The 24974-nt window shown below is 39.4% G+C and overlaps 1 long non-coding RNA gene across 1 annotated transcript; it reads right to left on the reverse strand.

Annotated features, from left to right (window-relative positions):
* Positions 1–20740: 20740 nt before the first annotated feature.
* On the reverse strand, positions 20741–21557 carry LOC146572697 (uncharacterized). The gene is made up of 2 exons (XR_014892929.1): positions 21211–21557; positions 20741–20802 (listed from the first exon to the last, which is right to left on the reverse strand). It is a non-coding gene; the product is annotated as an uncharacterized LOC146572697 (long non-coding RNA).
* Between the last annotated feature and the right edge of the window lie 3417 nt (positions 21558–24974).

Consider the following 24974-nt stretch of genomic DNA (forward strand, 5'->3'; position numbering starts at 1 on the left):
ATTTTACACATAAATGTGCTGTACTTTACTAGTTATAGCAACAAGTACGTTGCTGTTTACTCTACATTCCTGTGTACCCCTTGTGCTTTAACAGATAGTGCATTAGTGTCATAACTAATGAAACCGGTGGGACTGAAGACGCAGACTCAGAGGATAAAAGTTAACTGAAGTTTACTTAAAATGTATTTACAATGCAGCAAAAGGCAAGGTTTGACAGGAGGATTTATAGTTAGTGGATCCAAGGCTCCAGTGCAGACAGGTCTACTGAATAATCTCTCAACTGGAATACTCTCTCAGTAACTCACTCACAATTGGTCCAGGAAACACGTACAGAGGAGAACAAACAGATAACAAACAGGTAAAGTGAGGGCAAAGAGGAGAAGCCTCAAAGTCAGAGAGAGAGAGAGAGAGAGAGAGAGAGAGAGAGAGAGAGAGAGAGAGAGAGAGAGAGAGAGAGAGAGAGAGCAAATGAGACAATGAGAAAATGCAGAGAAGATAGATATGGAGAGAATGGGTGAGCCAGCACAGGGGGACTGGAGGACCATGACAATTAGAGTATGTTCTCTTAACTTCTGAAATTCGGATTCTAATAGAGCATTTATCCTGTTAGCTGGAATATGAGATGCTTTCATATTGAAAACTCATATGATGAATTTACAAGTAAAGCAGCTCTTTAGTTTATTGATGAAAGACTTTATCATATCAACCATAGTTTAATTAACATGGGCCTATTACCTGCTTTCAAGACCACTGATGCCTCTTTCCTATGGCCAGATTAATAAAGTGCTTTGGGGTGGAGCTGATAATACTTTTGACCCTCCATCAATTAACCATTGTTATTAATTTATTTTTTAAAGCCTATGGAGCAATGGACCCATCTGTTTTATCAATGTAAAATTTTATTATTTTGAGCTAAGGAAAACTACAAAAATCTGTCATGCTACTCTAGTATATGTGCTTAAAAGCACTAAATGTGGCAGGAATAGCTCAGTAGGTAGAGTGGTCACCCCACAATGGGAAGGTCAGGGGTTTGAATCCACTGAATGACTACCCTCAGGTACCCCTGAGCAAGGTACCGTTGCCACACACTGCTCCCTGGGTGCTAGATTGGTGGCTGCCCACTGATTCACTAAGTGAATGGGTTAAATGCAGAGAGGAATTTCCCCACAGGGATCAATAAAGTATACCTTATTACACTAGAAAAAATGTCTATCCATCTGTCAGTCAGGCAAGTTCAAACTCCTTTTTGACACTGAAAAGAAGGTATATGCATCATCTACCTGCAACTTTATCAAAACAGCTATCCAAAATTCATATATATGGAGGTGAGATAAGTCACAGTTCATACTCTTCTATCTAATTCTCTGCTTTCATTATTTATGCATATATTTGTGGTAATTTCATCTGAACCAATAAAAGTCTATCTAGAGAAGCAATCTGAAAATGTACACCTTCATTCTCTTTTTTAATTACATCTGCCTCCCTCATGGCTCACTTTTCATACTTTTTTTTTTTGCCATTTTAATCAACTATAAGCCTTTTTAAATTCCGGCAACTTCAGACAGAATGTCCCCACAGCTACTTCTGAGAGTCCAGGACCTAGCTTTAAATGTAAGTACTGGAAGGATGGTGAATGGAGAAATCATGAAGGCCTTTTTCTTCTTCTAGTTTGCTTTTCAGATTGGAGACTGCAGAATGTCGCAGTCATGAGAAATTTTTGGAAGCACATACAATCTTGATAAAAGAAAAAAAAGCCCCTAAACTAAACAACTGAGTAAGTACTTCATAAAGCGAAAAAATTTGAGATTTTTTTAATGCTGTCGGACGTTTAGTAATTGTGACACGGGTTATTTCTTTTTTACTAAAGAAGTTGTGAGGAAGGAACAGACAGACTTAGGGTATCTCCTGCTGCAATCATGCAACCATTGGTAATTAGAAAATGTAAACACATTCACAGCAAAGTTAATAAGGATTACATGGTTACCCTGGAGCTTCTGAGATTCAGGATGACAAAAGCCAATTACTGGCTTCATAATTCTGCTGTGATGACATTCTGTCATCCAGACATATGTCTCATTTAGATTAACCCTCTCAGGCCCAAATTAAGTGTTTTGTTGCTAATGCACAACCAAGTCCTGCAGTGGTACTTCTGAGTAAAAAAAGACTCATAAAATATGTATGTGGGGGTAATCAGGTTGTTAGTTCTTAACTGTTGCAAATCTGCAACGTCTGCCTGGAGAGGGTTAATGACTTTCAGTGTTTCATGACAACATATCCACACCAGTGATACAACAATACAAATGTGATGTCATGTACTGTGGATGTGATTTGACACTACATTAAAGCTTGGCATGTTGGCTATATTTTGAAAGTTGCTTGAAAATTAGACATTTTACCTCTGGGCACACATGCAGGAGGTAGTGTTTATCTCAAAATTCTAAAACCGCTTATAAATTGTGACACTATGTGTCAGCCTACCCGCCTGAAGTAAAGTACATAAAGTTAGTTACGTATACCGGTAGATCCTGACTGACACTGTATCAGTGCCACTGATAATGTATAACAAATACTTACTAATCTTAGTGAAATTGATCTGTTTGACTTGATTGGAATGTCCCAAAAAAATCTGATTCTGTTCATCTGGATGTAACGTTTTCAGTGGGAGAAATGTTTCGTCACTCATCCAAGTGACTTCTTCAGTCTCAGCTGACTGCACGTTTCCCCAACCTTATAAACAGGACATTTGCATAATGACTGAAACCAGCACCATTGACTAACAATGGCCTGTGAGGTCAGTTTCATGATCATTAATATGCAAATTGTCATTCATACCATTCATAGAGAGTTGGGGAATGGCAGCAATCACAGCATTGTAAAATGGCGAAAGATGTACCCTTAGGCCCCCTCCTCAATTCAGAGATCGGGTTTCCTTTTTCACATAAATGGCCTCCTTGACTCCTCGCTCAAACCAGTGTTCCTCCCTCTCCAGGATATGTACATCCTCATAGCTGAAAGGGTGATTGCTGGCCTATTGGTGTAAATAGACTGTGAAGTCCTGGCCTAATGAGTTAACTCTACTGTGTTGCACCATCTGCTTAGACAGAGGTTGTTAACTTTCCTAGATGTATATATCATTGCAATCCTTCTGGCACTTAACAATGTACAGTGTGCTGGGGGACCGATCCTTGGGGTGGACCAGTTTTTGACGCAGCGTGTTTAAGAGTTTAAAAGACACGGTGCTTAGAGAAAATGTTTCTCAGCTGTTTCAATACTCCAGACACAAGGGATCACTAAAGGTCTTCTCTTAGACAGCAGTTGTCCTTCTCTCCTGGATCATCTGGAGCTTTCCTTTAGGTGCCTTCCCAGCTTGGAAAGCTCATGTGATGTGAAGCTGGGAAAACAACATTTCCTCAGGGCCTTCTTGATATGACGTTCCTCTGCTTCACTAGCCGCTGTTTCTGTGGGGATGGTGTTTACTCTGTGTTGTAGCATCCTAATGACACCCAGTTTGTGCTCCAGTGGATGATGACAGTCAAACCTTAAATACTGATCCGTATGTGATGGTTTATGGCACACGTCACCTTTTAAATATCTCACAGTTGATAATGGATTGGATTTATATAGCGCTTTTCAAGGCACCCAAAGCGCTTTACAATGCCACTATTCATTCACTCTCACATTCACACACTGGTGGAGGCAAGCTACGGTTGTAGCCACAGCTGCCCTGGGGCAGACTGACAGAAGCGAGGCTGCCATATCGCGCCATCGGCCCCTCTGGCCAACACCAGTAGGCAAGTAGGGTAAAGTGTCTTGCCCAAGGACACAACGACCAGGACAGAGAGCCCGGGGATCGAACCGGCGACCTTCCGGTTACAGATACGCTTCCCAACCCCCTGAGCCACGGTCGCCTGATCTCACAGTCTAAGGAAGTTAGCCTGTCACATCCTCCCTGGTGAATTTGATGTGTTTGTCCGCAGAGTTAATGGTATCAATGAACTGTGGTACATCCTAAGATTTGATTTTCATTCAGGCGTCATCCACATACCTGAACCAATAAATTGGTGGTATTCCAGGGTAGTATAGCAAAGCCCTCTTTTTCCACTTACTCAATATACAAGTTGGCCACAATGGGTGAAACTGGGGAACCCATGACATACCCATGTTACTGCCTGTAGTCCTGACCCTTGTATGTGAAATATGTGAAATGAAGCCACGAGAAGAGAAAACAAGAGAAAATAAACTTGGTCGGTGCTGAGAGTGCTCCTGTTGCTGAGGTTGGAGTCATCCAGTAATCTCTTATGAAGTACCACTCTACAAAAATAGAGAGAGATGTTACATCACAGGAGACCATCATTTCATCTGCCTCCATAATGACATCTCTCATCATCTCAACAAAATCCAAGTTGTTCTGGATGTGGTGTTTAGAGATGTCTATCAACGGGTTGAGGATCAAAGCCGGAAACTTTGTGATGTTATAGATGACTGAGTTGATCAAATAGACAAGAGGTCTTAAAGATACACCTTGGTAAACCATACAGATTTGGTTTAGCTTACCCCGGGTATACCCTGTGGTATCAGGTCAGGTCAATAGCGGACACAATATTCTCACGATAGTCTTAATAATAATAATAATAATAATAATGGATTGGATTTATATAGCGCTTTTCAAGGCACCCAAAGCGCTTTACAATGCCACTATTCATTCACTCTCACATTCACACACTGGTGGAGGCAGCTACAGTTGTAGCCACAGCTGCCCTGGGGCAGACTGACAGAAGCGAGGCTGCCATATTGCGCCATCGGCCCCTCTGGCCAACACCAGTAGGCGGTAGGGTAAAGTGTCTTGCCCAAGGACACAACGACCAGGACAGAGAGCCTGGGGATCGAACCGGCAACCGGCAATCTTACTGGTTTAGCAAACCTGAGCACCTACCCGATTCTGCTGGAAGGATGATGATGTTGTTGTCCTTACTCAGCAATGCGAGTGGCTTCCCCTCCTGCATGCTAATATTAGATGTGCGGTCCTTTGCATTGCTAAGATAGGCCAAAACTTTCACCGCCAGTTGCTCCGCTTCCACATCTGCAATGCTGTTGTTTCTAATTGCTGATTCTGTAGTTCTGTCTGTCAGACAAATTTTTCACCCACTTGTCCTTCTCTTATCTGTGTTTCAGACTTTATAATTATTTTCTTTGATTATTGTTATTCTTGGTTTTACTCTTCTTTAGTTCTCAGTGATCTTATTATCCCTCCCATTAGTATTTTTCTCAGCTTCTTTTTAGTCTCTGTTCCCATGTCTACTCTATGCTTTTCCTGTGTCCCACGTTTCATTTCACCCTCATTGCTATGTTCCCTGTCTCCCCAGTCACTGTGTTAAGCTTGCATGTCTTCAGTCTGTGTGTTTCCTGTTTTATTTTGATAGTCCTTGTCCTGCGTGCAGTGTGTCTAATCTTGCTTCCTCTTGCCTCCTTAGGTCTGATTTGTCCCAGCTGTGCTCCCACCTGTTCCCCATCCTCTCATTGTCCTGCTTGTGTATTTAAGCCATGTGTTTTTCCCTGTCTGTTCTTGCGTTGTCCTCTTACTATGCTGTGGTTTTCCCATCTGTGCTCCTAGTCAATTCCTAGCTCGCAGTTCCTGGTTTATAGTGGTTTAGTTTGGGTTTTGTCTTTCTAGTTTAGTTTTGTATTTGACATGAAGTTAATCCAGCAATAAAGCTGGCGTTTTGAGTTTATTCCTTCGTCTTGAGTCCTGCATATGGGTCCTCATCCTGCCTGCCACACAGCAAATCCATGACAAATATGAGCCACTATGTCCATCTTTTTATGACCACAGTGTAAGCATCTTCTGATTGATGCTTCCAACCATCTTCTGACACACCCTGCAACAGTAAAGTGGCTGGTCAGTGTATTTATTGTTGAGTTTTGTTGATCTGATTTGTCACAGATTCATCAGTGAACTGTAAAATTTAACCTAATAAAGATGTCAATGTGTAAAACTGGTGGAGCAAAAAACAGATGAGGGAAAACTCAGGTTTTTTTTTTTTAATGGATTTTGAGAGGCTTGCGTGCACCGCTGCCAAATAATAGCATGCAAACTGAGTTTCTGTGGACCAGTTACAATGCAAAAAATATTGAAACAGCCTTGTCTTCACCCTTTGCCCTATGTGCAATAAAAATGACTATTCACATAACATTTTTTTTAAATAAAAGAGTGGCTTTGAGGCTTTTGTGAGATTAGTTTGGGTATGGTGAAACAGACATGCAGTAGAAGAAATGTGCGTGGAGTCCTAATGTTTGTTTGCGCCTGTCTTTTAATGTGACCATGCGGTCAGCCTTGTGCCATGTTAAAAGAGACATAGTGACTTGGGAGTACTCTAAGTAACAGCAGCGGTCTGTAAAAGATGAAAAACTGGTGGTGGAGGCAGTTGGTACAAGAGTGAAAGCAGTCAAATTATGGCATTTGGTGGAGAGAAGTCTGGTGTTTGCTAGCAAATTGGCAACACTGCCTTGCAAGACTGAGCTGACATGCTAAAACCTTTACTGCACTGTCACAGGGTAAGAAATGGAAGACATTTTAATTAAAATGAAAGAGACACATGCACTGCTCATTACCAAACAACAACAACAACAGGAAAAATGTAGCAAAAAAAGTATGTTAGACAACAAAACTTGAATCACATGAGAAACATTTGTCAGTCTAAACCACAGGCAAAAAAAAGACAGATACACTGCTTTTACAACAACTCTGTGAATCAGAAAAACAGTATTGAATTGGCATGAGACAATTTGTACAAGAAGAACAGCGATGCTGCTCAGCTCATGCAGAAACAGCTTTAGCATTAGCATTTGTGTATGTCATGGCTGTAAGTTTCTAGAAACCCTTCAGTAACAATGGGTCTTGTTATGTTGTGTAGGCATGAGAGTAAACTCAACTCCTGAAGGCCAGTTGCTGGAAGCAATGTTCGGCATTGTTGCTTTTAATTAAAAAATTCCAGCACTAAAGTTCTCTCCATAAACTGGGTTCCCTTCAGTTTCTTTGTACTAATAGAGCTTTGTTACTTTTAATTTGTAAACTGGAGTTCTTAACATTTTTCAAATCAAAGCAGAGTAAAGCACAGTTAGTTTGTCAAGATCACTGGGAATTTTATGACAAGCTGTAGTCACTATTCTTTAGGAGTCTAAAGAACTGAATCTTTTTTAATTGCAATAAGGCTGATAATTGTTGTAAAAGGCAAATTACTTGCCCTTTCTAGTCTTTTTTTAATTTCTCACAGCATTGCTTTTTGATAAACCAGCCACTTCCATTCATTTCCTTATTGTCCTATAGGATGTTGTGGTACCATTTGTACAAAGCTATCCACAGTCAAAAGTTGACATGCAGATCTAAAGGTGAGAGTGCATGTGTGCGCGTGTGCCTGTGTGTACATGAGAATGAGGGGTAATTGAGGTGCTTTATCCCTGAGTTTTTACAAGGGGACTAATGGTGCATGTGGTTGCTGTGGAAACCTTTGTTTGAGTATAACAGCACAAGGACTTCCATTCCTCCACACAGTATGCATATATGCACCACCCGTGTGTACACATACACACACACACACACACACACACACACACACACACACACACAAACATTGCACCCTCCCTCTCTGTCATATGAGAGCATACTTTTTGCATCAGTGATTTAAAAAGAGGCAGCAGATACATAATAAGAGTCCTTGGATGCTACAGCAAGCAGCTAGCTTTTTAATCCGTTTTCTGCCTGTGAGGCTTGAATATCTACCAACACATAGAAGTGTCAGGGTTTTTGAATTTGGCCAGATCTCAGAATTGATGCTAAACAAGTGCAAGAAAAAGGCTTCAGTTCATCAAAACACACACAGTGATGTACACAATGTAACTCGCACACACTCACACATCTTCCCAGGTGACCTGTATTCATGCTGTGAGCGTGTTGGTAAATTGTTAATATTGCAAGGTGCATTGCAGCTTATACATTTGAATGGATCTTAAATTACATTTTAAATTTAGATGAGCTGTTTCAGTTAACTGACAAATGTGTTGTCCTGCTCGCCGAGGGAGGGCTCAGGGCATCTAGTTCCTGCAGAGGCAGTTCAGGAAGGAACAAGCAGCCAATCAAAATGCACTTCACTTCATTTTTGTGCGCTGCTCTCATGCTTGGTTTTGATAATCACACACCCTTTTCAGAGCGCTGAGAGGTGTATCATGCCTGTATGTGTGTTATACATTTTTTTTTATCCATAGCCTCTGCGAAAAATAATTAACTGTCTTTCAATCAAGCATATCCATTAAAGAAGATAATCATTCTAGCAGAAATGTAATCAGACTGAATGTTTGATGATGCTTCTGCAATTTCTTATGTAAACTTCAGCATTTACAGAACCCTCTTCTCACACAAAATACCTATTGGTTATTGTCAATAGTGTACTGTACCAACTCGGCTCTCCCACTGACTCTGTATAAATATCCATAATCTATGCAAATAATGACAAGCAGATACATGCTGCATGAAAGTATGAGCCTGTAAATGTTTGCACCCACTAGTCAACACACGAAATCCAGCCACGGAGGGGGCCACAAGCCAGTGCCAGTGGGGAGGGCTGCATCGAGAAGGCCGGAAACAAGATTTCCAGACTGGATTGGTCAGAACCCAGGTTGACGACAACTGCCTCGAGCGCTGTTGGCCTAGAAGGTGTCAGTGGAAACTGTGCCACTGTTTGCCCAAAACAAAGAAAAAATATAGGGTGAAGGCATGTTACACGACAATGGGAGTGAAGGAAAGGCAGGAAGGTGAGAGAAGGTGCATTAAATGTAGGGACTATGGCTAGTAAAGAGAAGGAGCTGGCTGAGACAATGGAGAAGAGGAAGGTAAATACACAATAATGCCAAAAGTATTCACTCGCTTCAGTTCAATTCAGTTTTATTTATATCGCACCAAATCACAACAATTGCCTCAAGGCACTTTATATTGTAAGGTAAAGACCCTGCAATAATACAAAACAACCGTAGAGAAAACCCCAACAATCATATGACCCCCTATGAACAAGCACTTTGGTGACAGTGGGAAGGAAAAAACTTCAAGAAACTTCAAGCAGAACCGGGCTCAGGGAGGGGTTGCCATCTGCCATGACCGGTTGGGGTGAGTGGATAAAGATAGGATAAAGACGATAGGATAAAGGAAGAGAGCCAGAGATTAATTATGATAATTAAATGCAGAGAGGTGTTTAACCCCCCCCCCCCCCCCCCAGCAGCCTAGATCTATTGCAACATAACTAATGGATGATTCGTGGCCACCTGATCAAAACCTAACTATAGAAAAGTAGAGACAATGTCTGTCTCCTGAATCCACATTGAAAGCTGGTGCCACAAAAGATGGGCCTGAAAGCTGAAAGCTCTGCCTCCCATTCTACTTTGAAATACTCTGGGAAGAAAAAGTTAGCCTGCAGTCTGAGCTTAAAAAATTTGTGATGATCTTTTAAAAATGAGAGCTGCTCCATCTAAAGTAGGATGGGTGCCGTCTCTTTTAACAAGACCAGGTTTTCCCCAGAGGGTTACCTAATTATCTGTAAAGCCCAGGTAATTGTTTGACATCACTCAGACAATTTAAGGAGACATGTGGCTAAACATGTCACGAGAGGACCAGAGAAAACTACAGAGTCTAATATTGGTTTGGCAAAGTTACACACTGAGCTTCATGGAATGGGTTTCCATGGCCGAGCACCTGCATTCCAAGGACAATGCAAAGTGTCAGATGCAGTGGTATAAAGCACGCTACCACTGGACTCTAAAGCATTGGAGACATGTTCTCTGGAGGGACGAATCGCGCTTCTCCTTCTGGCAATCCCATGGACAATTCTGGGTTTGGCGGTTGCAAGGAGAAAGGTACATGTCAGACTCCATTGTTTCAGTTGTTAAGTTAGGTGGAGGTGGGATTACGGTCTGGGGCTGTTTTTCTGGAGTTGGGCTCTGCCCCTTAGGTCCACTGCAAGGAACTGTTCATGCTTCAGCACTACCAGACATTTTTAAATGTTATGCTCCCAGCTTTGTGGGAACAGTTTGGGGATGGCCCTTTCCTGTTCCAACATGACTGTACACCAGTGCACAAAGCAAGGTCCATAAAGACATGGATGAGCGAGTTTTGTGTTGAAAAACTTGACTGGCCTGCACAAAGTGCAGAGAGTGATTGAACCCTATGGTTTAAGGAAATGTCACTCAAGTTTATATGCATGTCAAGGACAAGAAAATACTTTTGGGCTATACAGTGTATAATGTGTGCAGAGGAGAAGGGACCAAGGCCAGGAACATTGGAAGTGGATTCATAATATTCCATCACGCTAAAGTTACGAAGAGAAATTGAGTAGGAGTAATCTTGAAGTAAGAAGACTGGAGCAGACTTCAATAGATATATGGGTGAAAGCAACATAATGAGGAGGTATTGGGTAGGCATGGAGAGAAATTCACTAAGGCAGATGGTAGTGGCTTTTGCAAAAACAGTGGAAATAACTGTGGTGAACATGTAGGCAAGCTTTAAATGGTGGATAAGAACGAAGCATATTGGACAGAGTTCAGGGAGGAGTTGAGACAGGCTGCATGGTAGCAGTTACCAGATGACTTGTAAAGTGCTGCTGTAGTATTGAAGGGAACTGAAAATATCTGTTTTGTGTATCTGCTGGAAAGAGGAAAGAGGACAAGTAGACTTGGTAGTAGAATGAGGAAGTAAAGGATAACATTCATAGGAGGTTAGTAAAGACATAGGGAGTGACAAAGGGAGATGAAAGTAGACAGGAGTACTGGGAGGCTTAGACATACAGCAAAGAGAGAGGTGGCAAAGGTAAAGGCTTGTAGTGAGTTGTGTGTGACGCTGGACACTAAGGAAGGAGGAAAAAAACTTATCAATTGGCTAGATAGAGAGATCAAGCTGGAAAGGGAATGCAAGAGAGTCATTGAGGATAGAGATGGAAATATACTAATGAGGGTAGAGAGTGTGTTCAGAAGGTGTAAGGAGTACTCTGAGGAGCTGATGAATGTTGAAAATGAGAGAGAGAGAGAGAGGAGGACAGATGTAGAAAAGTTAATGAATCAGTGAGTATAGGGGATTTGTAAGGAAGAAGTGAGGACAGCTATAACAAGGATGAACAGTGGTCTAGTGACATATTTGTGGAGGTATGGAGATGTGTAGGAAAGATGGGAGTGTGTTGATGGAGAAGTACAGAGAAGGTCAGAAGGAGTTGCACTGTGTTTCTGTGGACGTAGAGAAAGCATTTGATAGGGTGCAATGAGAAAAACTGTGTTACTTCATGCAGGAATCAGGAGTGGCACATAAGTATGTGAGGGTAGTGCAGGACTTGTATGAGGACACCAAGACAGGTGAGGTTTGTGGCTGGAGTGATAGAATGGTCCGGCTGACAGATGAGGTCGGGCGGGAGTCTCCGTGGACTATGACATTCGCAGATGACATTGTGTTCTTTAGTGAGATTAGGGTGCATGTGAAAGAGAGCCTGGAGTGGTAGAGACTAGAGAGAAGAGAGGAATGAATGTAGAATCAAGACACAATACATCGGTGTGAATGACAGAGAGAGAGGTGTAACAATGAAGCTGGCTGCAAGGCGCAGAAGTAGTGAAGTGAACAAGTTTAAATACCTGGGCTCAATCATTCAATGCAATGGGCAATGCACAAGAGAGATGAAGAAGAACTTAAATGGTAAATGGACTGGTTCTTATATAGTGCTTTTCTACTCTAGCTGAGCACTAAAAACACTATATACAACATACCTTATTCACCCATTCATACAATCACTTTTTTCTATACTTAAGCACTTACTATCTAACATTCACACTCAGATAAATGCATTGGAGAGCCACTTGGGGTTAGTATTTTGGCAAGACCAGAGCAACCAGTGATCAAACCACCATACTTCCAGTTAATAAATGACCTGCACTACCTTCTGAGCTACAGCCACCCAATAATGGTCCTCCCTGCAGACAGGGTGGAGTGGGTGAGGACAAGTGTGGGGGTGATTTATAACAGGATAGCAGCAAGAGTGAATGGGAAGGTTTCCAAGACCTGCTGTGGTGTATAGTTTGGTGGCTCTGACACAAAGACAGGAGGTGGCAGAGCCTAAGATTCCAAGATTTTCACTAGGAGTGACCACAATGGACAAGATTAGAAATGAGTGCATGAGAGGGGTAGCTCAGGTTGAGCAGTTTGGAGACAAAGGTTCAGATAGAGATAGAGACATGGTTAAGATGGTTTGGACATATGCAGAGGAGAAATAGTTGATATACTGGACCAAGGATGCTGAAGATGGAGCTAGCAGGAGGAAAAGAGTTAGACCACAGAAGATTTATGGATATTGTGAAGGAGAACATGCAGAGGATGCTAGGAATAGGGTGAGATGGAGACAAATGATCCACTGTGGCGACCCCTAAAGGGACCAGATGAGAGAAGATTCAACCCACGTCCTTCATAAGCACTGCGCCCAAACTACTGAGGCAAATGCTGAGTTTTGTGTAGGCGTTCAGTTTGCATTCATTTGACTTCAGTGAACAAACTTCTCTTAAATCTCCTTAAAAATGACTCTATTCAGTCATTGTGCTGCCTGTATAAACAGTTTTCATTCAATCATAAAAAAAGCCAAAAAGCATTCTAATGTGCTTTCATAGCGAAATTTTCAAATATTTTAACCAAATGTGCAAACACTCTTTTCTAAATGCTACCTACTCATCACTCACTTGAGCCCTAACACCACAAATGTGTTAAAAACGGTTTATTCACCAGAAGCTAAATTGGACGGCATCGGTGGAAAAAGTGAAAGACAGACAAAATAAATAAGTCTCACTGGTCAAATTTATCTCACAAGGTGTCTCTCTGAACCACGATGTACTGTAGCCATAGCAACTGGCACCCAGCAACTCCTGAAGGGAATGAGAAAAGGATTCATGATTCATATCCAAACAACAACAGCCTGAGAATCCAAATATACTGAGGTAAACTGCCACCCCCAGACAGTCAGGCTGACAGCTGTGAGGAGGAGGGGCCAAGTAGAAAACAAATAAACAAAAACAATCACAATCATCCTCATTGTTTTCTGTTTGCCTCTTGTGGTTTCAGCCATGTTGACTTGTACTGACAAATCGCAAGATGGTAAAAAGTAATAACTTTTTCATGCCAGAAGGATGGAGAAAAGTAAGACTGGCAGCTTTGTTAGTGAGTCAGCTCCTGTGGATACACACCAAAGGACTTTCACCAGTCAAAAAAGTGTTTAAATTAAAAGGACAAAATCATGAGCTGCCTGTAGAAGAAGAGTCCTTGTTACCAAAAGGCATCTCCAGTGTTTCATATTCTCTAAGTACATGAAAATATTACATGCCGTTACACTTTTTTTTAGTCCACTTTCAGGCTTGCAACTGTCTATTTTTGCTCCAAAAGCATTTTCCAGGAAGCACAGCCACATTTACACCATTCATGGGAAGGAGGGAAGAATAAAAAGCCCACCACATACACTGCCAATGAAAACATAATAAGCAAGCCAGAACTACTTGTGGACCATATTTAGCAGAAGTGAAAACACTGTTCTGAATCATGATAACCAAGATTGGGATCTCTTCATTACCAAAAGTCCCCATTCTTGCACTTGCATCGCTATCCAGTAGCTTTTGCCACAATTTCCCTGCTTAAGTAAGCAGTAACAATCAAGGCCCTGCCTGCTGTGCCCACTATAAGGCAGCTGTGCCTCATTACCAATCAGAAGAAAAAGCAAGAAGGGGCCCCTGGGATACACTATTCTTGACTGTGGTGTTGTGTGTAGATAAACCACAGAGGATGCTTATCCTCTGTCCTGTTTGTCTCATGTTATCTGTGTCTACATGCCATTCACACCTTGCTTCTTTCGCTGCTTTGTTGCTAGGTAGCTTTGTTTCCTCTCATTCTTAGCGTTCTTTGTTTCTAGCTTTCTTTCTACAGACTTAACAATAAATTGTGGGTGAAAAACACCCACAATTGTAATTTTCTTTAACCCTTAGCGCTGTGAAATGTGTAAACTGAAAAATAAGTTTGCCTCTCGTGAAAAAAGAAAGTCACTTCTGTCTGCTCTATTGCAGATATGCCTACAACCCAATTATTGTTATGTCTCGGAATCATGCTGCTACTTATTCTTAATGTAATGCATCTTAGTGAATGTGAAAGGAACAGAGCCGTGGGTACTCATGCAGTATGCAGGTTTGTGGTGGTTATTTTGAAAACGACTTACTCAGACTGTATGACACACAGTGCATCTGGTTTTTAATTGCATCAGAAATCTTTTGATTGTACACATTTAATTACTTCTGTTTGTAACATCCTTTTACTTTCTTCGTGTCTAGCTTAATTATGTATATATATTTTTAGTTTGGAAAAATGCTTTTAGGAGGCTTGAGACAGAATTGCTTGGTGGAAACAATGGCTGACTAACATAAATGTGAATGTGTGCTGCAAAGCTGTATAGTTACATTTTTCATGTTAATGACTTGAACTTTGTTTAAAGGTTGGTGTTAGGCAAGTACTCTGGGAGTTATAACTGGAGTAAGTTTTCAGGAAATCTGTTTAAACTGTGGTCATGAAGAAACTCAAACAACAAATAATAATATAGGTTATAAGTTAGAGGTGGAGTTCTGTACAAAAATACTCTGGTTGTCAAACAATGAATACAAAGAAGTACTATTTTAAGAAATTCCAAATTATATTAAACATGAAAGCTCGGGTTATCAGTGTAACTTTGCTTTGTGTGCTGTATCTCTGCGCTACAAAATTACACAATACAGTCTAGAAGCAAAGCACATATTTCCTTTACTGATTCTTTTTGGAAGATCAACAACCTTTCATAATTGCTTGTTTGTGCACAGATAGCTCAATTATCCTTTCATAGTAAAACCAGAGCCACTTTTCTGTCCGGTGGAGAATTTCATTACAGCTTTAATGACTAATCTGTAGACAAGATCTAACGCTTGTAACTTAGTAACACATGCAATTACTGAGGATTGGGGTTCAAATGATACATATTATCTGTAATTTAATTTGATCATATGACGGATATTATTAGAGATTAGGACCAAGGTGAAAGCAGCACCTTGTGCCAGGCCACCGATTCCGTTTAGCATCCAGAGGAAATTATGAATTATTTTACTTTATTTTATATAGACAAGACACTGTATTTACACATTTTTCTTTACATTACAACCTGCTTCTCACAGCCTTCTGTGATAACTCCCATGAGCAGCACTCCCCCCCCCCCCCCTTTCATTTAGACTGTAACTAAGAAGGTACAAATATGCAGTTGAACATACAGATAATCTTTGCTAATGCAGGTTTACCAAGACAGATCTTACTTTGGTAAGACTGTACGTTATTACAAGAAGTCCACACTTTAGCTTTAAAATGCACTACAGTGCAAGAACATATTCATGGCTGTCATAAGGTTTAAAGGTACATCTTTGCACGGTTTTCTTCCTGTGGAAACGTGGGATTATTAATTGAATGTGATTCCTTTTTCAAACTGCTTTTTTTTTTTTAAATTTACAACAATTAGGTGTGATTTTTCCACATTTGGGGCAATCAGATCAGTTCTTTTCTTAGTGAATTGCGATTAGTTTGAAGAAGTAAATGAATCTTTTTTAGAAAGTAACTTGACATGAGTCTGGCCTACTGTACTAGCTCTCCACAAAAACACACTGGCAGTAATCCAGTGTCTGTCATATACACTGGTGACTAGCCTTCTCGCTTTCTCCGCCATCCCAGAGACTGTCTAAATGTCAGTGTTTTCTGTGCTCCTAATGTATTCCTAAAATAGTGTCTCCATTGCTGAGCCTCTGTGAAAAGGCACGCTGCAGAAAAGGCATAGTGAGTCTGACTCACAGCAGAGACAGCAGAAACACCATGCCATCCCAAAGCCAATTAAACATGCATGGGGGTGTACGTGACCTCAAAAAAGCCCGTGGATGGCCATTCTCTCCCCCATTCATTCCACTTTGTAGCTCACCCTCTGTCACTCTTCAGCTGAGGCTTGTCGTCTTCCCTTTTTACCAATTAAGTGAATTATTCAGGGCAGCCTATGTGTACCTGTTAAGTGTTTTTCTTCCAATGAGCACTCTCACAGAAAATTGAGGTGAGGAGAAGATGATCAAGAGCATGTATGCTGCCGCACACAGGCTGGGCAACTGAAGCAGATGAGTTGGCATAGGCATGCCCGCACCAGCATAGGTCAGTGGACGGACCCCTTTGCATTTTGATGTATTTCCAGAGGTCAGTGAGAGGCTAGTGATTCAGAAGTTAATATGATGTGACTTGGAGAAAGACTAATTAGCCTTCTATCACAGCTAGCCTCTAATAAACTAAAGAATGGCTACATAATGACAAATGAATCTGCGGATGACACAATTAAAAATGTGTAATTTAAGACCGTAAATTCCAGTGACATCTGAAATTCTGGAATGCGAGGTGATGTGCTTTATTTCATCAGAACCTCAACTAGATTCTAGTGTGGCTGGAAAATGTCCTGCTTGTGCTTAACAATGCAGAAGAAGGAAATGGGATGGAAACATTAAAATGTCATACCGTATATGGATGGGCTAAATTTCCATCTTTAATCAAATTCATATTCAGCTTTAAATGTCATAGTTGCTTAAATTAACAGACACCACAATGTAACACCAGTTTCACAGTGGACGCTGCTTGTTGCCATGCCATTCATTCACGTTTATTGATAACTGACTAAATTTCACTGAAATACTTGCTTCTACATAAATAAAATTAAAGATGATGATGGGCTAAATTATTATTATCTAATTTTGTCAGTAACCAGAAAAGAGGCACTCATAAAACTTTACAGCTGTTTAGCCAACATGAAACAATACATGTATCAAGGGCTAGCTTACACCATGGAGTCCTACTCTAAAATACTGTCATAGATTTAACACTGTCTGTGAACCTGGATTCATGAAATATATGTTTAAAGTTTCTAGAGCTTGTGTAAAGACGTCTTGTACCAATATAGAATATGACTACTGGTTTTGTTGGTTGGTGGCTGCTAATAGATTACACAATATGTTTATGTTAGCTAACTAGTGATAGTGATAACTCAGCAGAAAACAAGGTAACAAAAACTCTTAAAAGCAGTCTAAGGGAGTAACTTTTGTAAGGTGGCTGGTTTAAACAATAGAAAGTGGTTCCTTGTTGTTGATTAGCTTAACTGAAATGGGAATATCCACATGTTAGCATTACAGCTAACAGGTAGATTTTCCCATTTCTCAAGCACTTTATGCATGAGGACAGTGTAGAGAGAGAGCTTGTTTGTGTCAGGTCCACTGATGGAGTCAGATCAGGTCAGGTTGGGTGTACCGAGAGGCACATTCATAAACTTCTCTACAAACCCAAACATTACCGCTAACAGGTGGAATTTCCTGTTTCAGTTTAGCTAGCCAACAAGGAAGAGCCAGTTGCTGCTAAAGAAACAGAGAGTGAAAGTGAGCAGTACAATTAGTTTTCTCATTGTTGCAGAAAGCGGTAATACAAAAATGTCACCCTTGGACTGATTTTAAGTTTTCTTGTTTTCCACTGAGTTATTAGTTCAGTCACTGGTTAGCTAACATAAACTAATGTAAGTCTACTAGCACTAACCAACCAACCAAACAAGTGATAACACTTACACAAAAGATGACACTTAACATGCTCTAAAACAGGGGTGTCAAACTCAAATACACAGTAGGCCAAAATTCAAAACTGGAACAAAGTCGTGGGCTAACGTTAATATTTATTGAAATATATTTATTCCTCCAGATATAAGAATGAATCTTTTCTTATGGACTCAAACACGTTTTGCTGAAAAACTGAATATGGAACAAGCAAAGCTTAATACTAAACAATATATATATTAGCTGTATAATACCAGTAGGCCAGCTCTGATAGTAATTTGGTATGGCTTCGCGGGCCAAATGTAAGTAGGCTGCGGGCCAAAATTGGCCCGCGGGCCAGAGTTTGACACCTATGCTCTAAAACATGTAAACATTTATTTCTTAAATCAAGCTTCACAGGCAGAGTTAAACCTATGGCAGTTTTATAGAGTAGGGCTTCATTGTCTATGCTAGCCTAATGTTTCATGTTTCTACAGCTGTAAAGTTTTGAGTGCTTCTTTTGTGGTTATTGACAAAATTAGATGATAATGGTTAAGATGAAGCCATATTTCTTTCTTTTTTAATGTAGAAGTAACTTTGACTGGCTTACTTTTATTTATCTTTATTTATATATTTTATTTCAGTGGAAAGTCAGTTATGAATGAATGTGAATTTAAAGGTAGAGCTCAAAGATGGATATGACCGGTGTGTACTGAATAAAAAGTGACAGAAATGGATTGCTCTTCCCCTTATACGTCACTGTCCTATGGTCTTTTTGTTCTGTATGTATATGTAATGACAAAATTATTTATCTTGTGTACAAAACCTCCCCAAAACCCCTTTGATGATTTGTGTGGTGTGAGAATCCATTTGCTATGCAACTGGTGTGATCACATTACAGGATGGTTACACTTTATCCAGAATTATGTGGCACAGTGGCACAGCCTTTGAGCATGACTTCTAATTCTTTTTCTTTCTTTCTTTCTTTTGCCTTCTTACCTTATGTAATTTGAATTTTCATATTGCTGCATCTACAAATAGTCATAAAGAACTGAAAGAACATTTCTGAACATTTTTTCAAAAAATTCTATTTCAGCAACTATTTTAGGCTATAAGTATCTTTCCAGAAAGCATTAGTTATTCCACACTTTTCCCTCTCCTTTATTTATTTATTTTGGTAGTCTGTGCACTACAGTTGCCACATTTAGATTCCCTCAGCTTGCCAAAGACATTAATTAATCATAAACAAATACAATAAACAGAATGATTCCCTTTAATTTATATTCCTGCTCATCCTTGCTGTCTTATGCCTTTGGTGTGTGAGCTGAGTCTGAGAGACATGTCACCTTGTAAGACATACTGAATGCCTTCCCTTGAAGGAGGGAAACAGAGAGAGCAGGAAGATAACACAGCCAGGCAGCACTAACCGATCAGAGCACTCCAGCAGAGATATGACCCACATAGCCCAATACTCGTTTAATCAGTCTGCTACTGGCAGAGGAAAGAGGGAATCGGAGGGAGGAACAGGGGAAATTTGAGTGTTAGGTGGCTTTAGTTAGTTTTAAGGAAACTAAAATACATTTATAAAAAATTTATCTTTTCTCCATTCTACTTGTTCACACTTTCCTTTATTTTTGCTCCTTCCTTTATTGTTGGTCTCCCTACTTTTCTTATTTTTCAAATCCTGTTGCTGTATTATTTTCTTTTATTTCCTGCTCATGAACTGAATCTATGATCAAACTAGATAAAAGATGGCAAAAGTCTTAAATAATATAAAGATGCTGTGCAGAGATTGCACCCAACTGAGTAACAAGAAACATTTGTGGGGGCAGTGCCACAAATAAAAGGGCATGTAACCATTTCATTAAGCTTTTCATATCGTGGCCCAAGTGCATTTTTATTAAATTAAATAACTATTTTTTTATTATTATTACAAAAATAAGGGGACTCTATTGTAGGCCAATGCAGATTATTAACTGTTTGACATGTGACAAACAATTATTTTGTTTTTTTAAATTCCATATATTCGTAAAATGGTCTGTTTAGCTACACACCAAAGAACAAAGCTGATGTCAGTGTGAGCGAGATATTGTTAGTATAGGCTGGAATCTTTTTACACTAATTGCTGTTAGTTTTTCTTCACCATTGTAAATATACCCACATCATGGTGGTAGTTTGTTGTGGCTTCACAGGATTTGTTTAGTAATACTGAACCAAGAACACCCACCCTAACCAATTAGTAACCAACCGTTCTGCAATCTGAGCTGCAGCCATTTAGAAAATACAAATTTATTGCTGGCGAAGCACCTCCAGTGGTTTGAGTTTTTATCATCTTAAGTATACACAAGTGAAGAATAACAGTTTCAGATCTGTTTATGCAGTAAATTTTGCTCCAAAATGTTTCCTCTCATTGGAATAAAATAAACTGTACAGCTATGGTTATAAATTTGACTTAATATATGCAATAGACAGCTGTGATGTCTTTTTGCCAGGATGCATAAGGATGCCAAGATGCATAGCCTGTACAGTGACTATGGATGTGATACATGATGTGTCCAGCATGTCCAAATTAACACTGTCAGATTTGATTTCAACACTATTAAAGTGTCTATATGGGTCCACACCAGAGAGTGTTAATTTAACTCTTTTTGGACAGTTGGTACGTTAACTCTGATTTAGTGTTAAACACCAAATCTGTCTGGAGTTGATAATTTAACACTTGCTAATGCTAACTAGGTGTTAAGAGTTTATATATTAACTCTCAAAGAGTATTTTAGTTTAACTACATAAGAGTTATCTTCTAATTAATTCTAAAAAGCGGGAATTTTACTGTTCTGAACTTCTAGAAATTTCTTTTGGAAATAAACGTTTACTAAAAAGATGCAATGGTTTTTGAAAAACATTTATTCTGAACTGTGCACCACAATTTCAAAACATTTTCTGAAAGATGTAACAGTGTACATGTTCTCACTTTCATTAGAATTGTGTTTATCAAAAGGTCTGACATAGGTGAGCTGGTAAATGCAAATAACAGCATTCTCATCACTTATTTCTTCAATACAATATGCATGTCCTTCATTCATCACTTTGTGGAACTTCAACGCACTTCTGCTCTCCCCCATATTCCATCTTCACAAGCATATCCTATGTGGAGATTGAATAAAAATTAGTTGACACTAATTAATGGCACAAATCAATTGCTAACGTAGAACCCAGTCAGGACATCTTCTACTGCTGTTTGCTCGGATTTTTCTTTTTATGGGAGATAATTTTCAGGCTTCAAGTAGCACCATTATACCAACATTTCACATTCTAGACATTGTTTTAGGTGTATTTGACCAAAAGTTTGACTGAAAATTCACATGCAAGCTTTTTTTCAAGGCTGTGGTATTTGTCCACAAACAATACCTTTCAGCTAGCTAAAACAGAATATTATGCTATCACCGAGCAACATGGCTAATGCCTTTCACACAGCTTTGTCTCAACTCCAAAAAGCCACAGAAGTAAAAGCTAATAATAATAATTGAAACAATCTTTGAAAAAATGACTTACCAAGCATGGCAAACAACTCAAATATGTAGAGCAAAATGTTCTGAAACGGCTTCACTTCAGCTTCGACTGGAGCCTATGGTGCTGGGGGCGGAGTCTGTGAATTTACTCTATTGGTGTCATAGCCCCTGTAGGAGTTCAGAGTTAAGAGGTCAAGAGTTAATGTTTCCATTGTAACACCTCCAGATTTGACAGAGAAACACTCATTTTTAACACTCGATTTTAACTACTATCATTTTACACCTCAGAGTTACATTAAAAGAATGTGACTCTACTTAGAGTAAAATTAACTCTACTTTTGCAAGAAGACTACTAACACCAAAACATTTAACACTTTTGAATTTGCTGTGTAAGAGACACCATCAGTATGTGTTGCAATAATACGTTACATGATCTGCTGAGTTTGCAAGTTTGATCAGTTATAAAGAAACACATTACATAAAAGTTATAAATTGATTTGCATGTCCTTGAGTGAAAATAGCATTTGATCCACAAGTAAAACATGATGTTTCTTGTAGGTGGTCACCAGGTTTGCACACATCTCATCAGGGATTTTGGACCTTTGTCTTTACAGAAACACTCAAAATCATTTAGGTTTCTTGGCTGCTGCTTGGCAGCTCCAATGTTTCCATCTCCGTGCTTGACTGTGGGGATGGTGGTCATTGGGTCATACTCAGTATTGCGCTTCCTCAAGATATGGCAGGCTGCACGAATGCCAAAGAACTATGCTTTCATCTGATCACAGCAATTTTTGCCATGCCCTCTCTCAATAATTTATATGTTCACTGGCAAACTTTAAATTGGCCTCTGCATGTGGCTTCTTAAGGGGAGGACTTTGCAGATGCAGCAGGATTTCAGTCCATTACAGTGTAGTGTGTTACCAACTGTGTACTGTGGCTGGTTTTCCAACTGCCTTCCGATAACAAACAAGCTCTTCCCATGTATGTATGGGTTAATTTAACACCTTTCCCATAATCATCTTCACTCCATGAAGCAAGAACCTGCATTGAGCTCCAGACTGAAGGTGATTGATCGTCATTTAATATTTCTTCCACTTCTAAATAATCACACTGATAGTTGTCACCTTCTCGTCAAACTTCTTGCTAACACCCTTGTATCCCATTCAAGCAGATCTACCATGTTTTCCTTGATGTCCTTTGACAGCTCTTTGGTCTTGCTTATGGTGGTGGAGAGTTTGGAATAAAAGAAATTGATTCTGTGGACAGGTATGCTTTATACACATAATAAAGTTGATTGATTGATACATTTTTAATTCTGAGAGCCAGAATTCTAAGAGATCAAATACTTATATCACTCAATACAAATCAGTTTATAACTTGTGTGTAAAAAAAAAAAAAAGTAAGGAGAGAAACAATCAAAAGGACTGTAAGTGTGTGTGTGTGTGTGTGTGTGTGTGTGTGTGTGGAACAGCAGAACATAGCCAACAGGTTGTTTACAAATTAACTTCATACACACTCTTAGGCCTGTTGCCAAATTAGAGGATGTTGAAGCTTCTCACTCCTGCCCTCCAGAGACTACACTAGCTGGAGAAGGTAACTAGCCATTCCTCAGTGGGGTTTACCAAAGTCCACCCAGGGAATCATTAAGAATTTCTATTGCTGGGCAACACTAAGCACATGGGCCCTAAGGACAAGTTAGCAACTTCACCACATTAAGTGGGTGGAACTGTGTAAATGTAGAGGGAACAGACTACATGGAAAAAACTACATATACAAGTAGACCAACACAATTCTGGCTATGATGCAGCTACTGGGAAGGACCTTGACAATTGAGCAAAATCCAAAATGTAATGTGAAGACCTGAACTTTTACAAAGACAGGACTACGAACTTTAGTTTGCAAAAGACAAACAAGTAGTCTGTTTTTTTTTTATGGGAATCTTTGAATCCAGTGCCATTGCCACAGGCTTATAAAATTGAGCACTTAGCCATGCAGCCTACCTTTAAAAACATTTGTCTAGGAATAGATTGATCTAAGAGCACAATGAATTTGAGCGTGATATAATAAAAGGATGTCAGCAACTCAATAAGGAAAATTTTCCTTAAATATTAGATTTATTATTTTTTATATTAGATATTTTTCTAGATATTCTAAGATCAACTTTACTGGTATTTATACAAAGTGAAAGCTTTCAGAAACCATAGTTATTCAAACCCAAACTGGGTTTACTGAACAAATTAGGTTTTTTAGGTTTACTTGAGTCATTTGTGCTGTTTTAAGAAAACATAAAAATTAGATTTACTTTAAAAAGTTGTTGCACTCAAGTGTGTAAAGTAACTCTGAAGAAATTGGCTGTTTTGTACTCTAAAATGTTTGATTCAATGACAAGCCACTGAATTAACCTGAAAGAATAGAGAATTTTACTGAAATAACATCAAAGAAACTACAGAGGACTCTTTAAAACTGACAATGTAGAGAAATATTTTTTATGTGATTTGACAGGCTAATTCAATGACCTTGAGCGACAAAACAAAACAAACCTTTTTTTTCCAAACCTCCTTTGGCATTAACATCAGTACAAAAGCTGTGTGCTGGGAGCTTTGTGGCATCCAAGGCCAGGAAGCAACTGCAAGTGTATTGTGTATGTGATCCAGTACTTTTGTTTATATTGTGTATGGACTACAGATGGCACGATACCACTTTTTTATGTCCGATACCGATATCATAAATTTGGATATCTGCCGATACCGATATGAATCCGATATAGTGTTTTTTAATCAACAAAACTGTTTTTTTAAATATCTTGCTGCATTTTGTATAAGTTCATACTCAAGTTTAAAACAACAACTACACTAAAGCTATTCTGTTATACCTGTATGCAAAAAAAAAATTTCATAGTTCAGCAATACTGATCAATCTAATAAACTTAAACCTACACCATCCTCCCTATTCTGGTATTTTAAAGAGTACTTAGCGTAAATATTAAGCAACCTAACTAATAGGGTTCCAACTCCCAGCAACAACAAAAATAAATAAATAAAAAATAGGGAACCACCCCTCACGCTCCACCTCATGATGCTTAATCGACGTAATCAACCTTGATTTGATGCAGTGTGAAAAAAAATGCACAGAAATCAATTATTTTTCAAGAAATATTAAATAGATTCAACATCTTTCTTCAACAAATTGCAGACTGCACAGATGGTACCTTCCCAAAGGAAAAAGTACTATAGCTTACTAGGGTATATATATTAGACTTAATAGTCACTATATACAGTAATTGACTTCTATTCCTTTTACATCAAATTAAAACTTTGGGTGTCAGATAATTATTTATTAAAAGCTCGACATTTTAAATGAGAATAAGAAAGAAAAGTATGTCTTTGTGCCCCCTTTTCCCTGTTAATGCCCTATCAGCCCCCCTGGCTAAACTTTGCTAGATCCGCCCCTGCACAGTTACCAGCGTCAGCTACGTAGAAAAAGATCCTGGAGTAGAAAGTAATATTAAATACATTCTAACAACAGCTGATCAAACTTAAACGTGCTGCTGTTGTTCAGCCGCTGGTTTCCACTTTCTGGTGCAAAGTGGGCCAAAAACAAAGAAGCCGATCAGCTGATCATTAAGCAGTTTCATGATTGAAGTAGCAGCAAGAAGAGGCAGTCGCTTGTTAAGCTTAATGCAGGAATGCTTTACAAACATTCAGAGATGGACTTACACACTTGCTTTACTTCTCTCGGTGATAACTTTGTCGGAGATGAAATGCCAGGTTGCTAGCGAAGCTCCACATGCTATCCAGACCACCGACA

This window comes from Mchenga conophoros, linkage group LG6, assembly GCF_057382185.1.
Source record: "Mchenga conophoros isolate Kocher_MC1m ecotype Shallow Benthic linkage group LG6, M_conophoros_male_GT1.1, whole genome shotgun sequence".
Taxonomy (NCBI): domain Eukaryota; kingdom Metazoa; phylum Chordata; class Actinopteri; order Cichliformes; family Cichlidae; genus Mchenga; species Mchenga conophoros.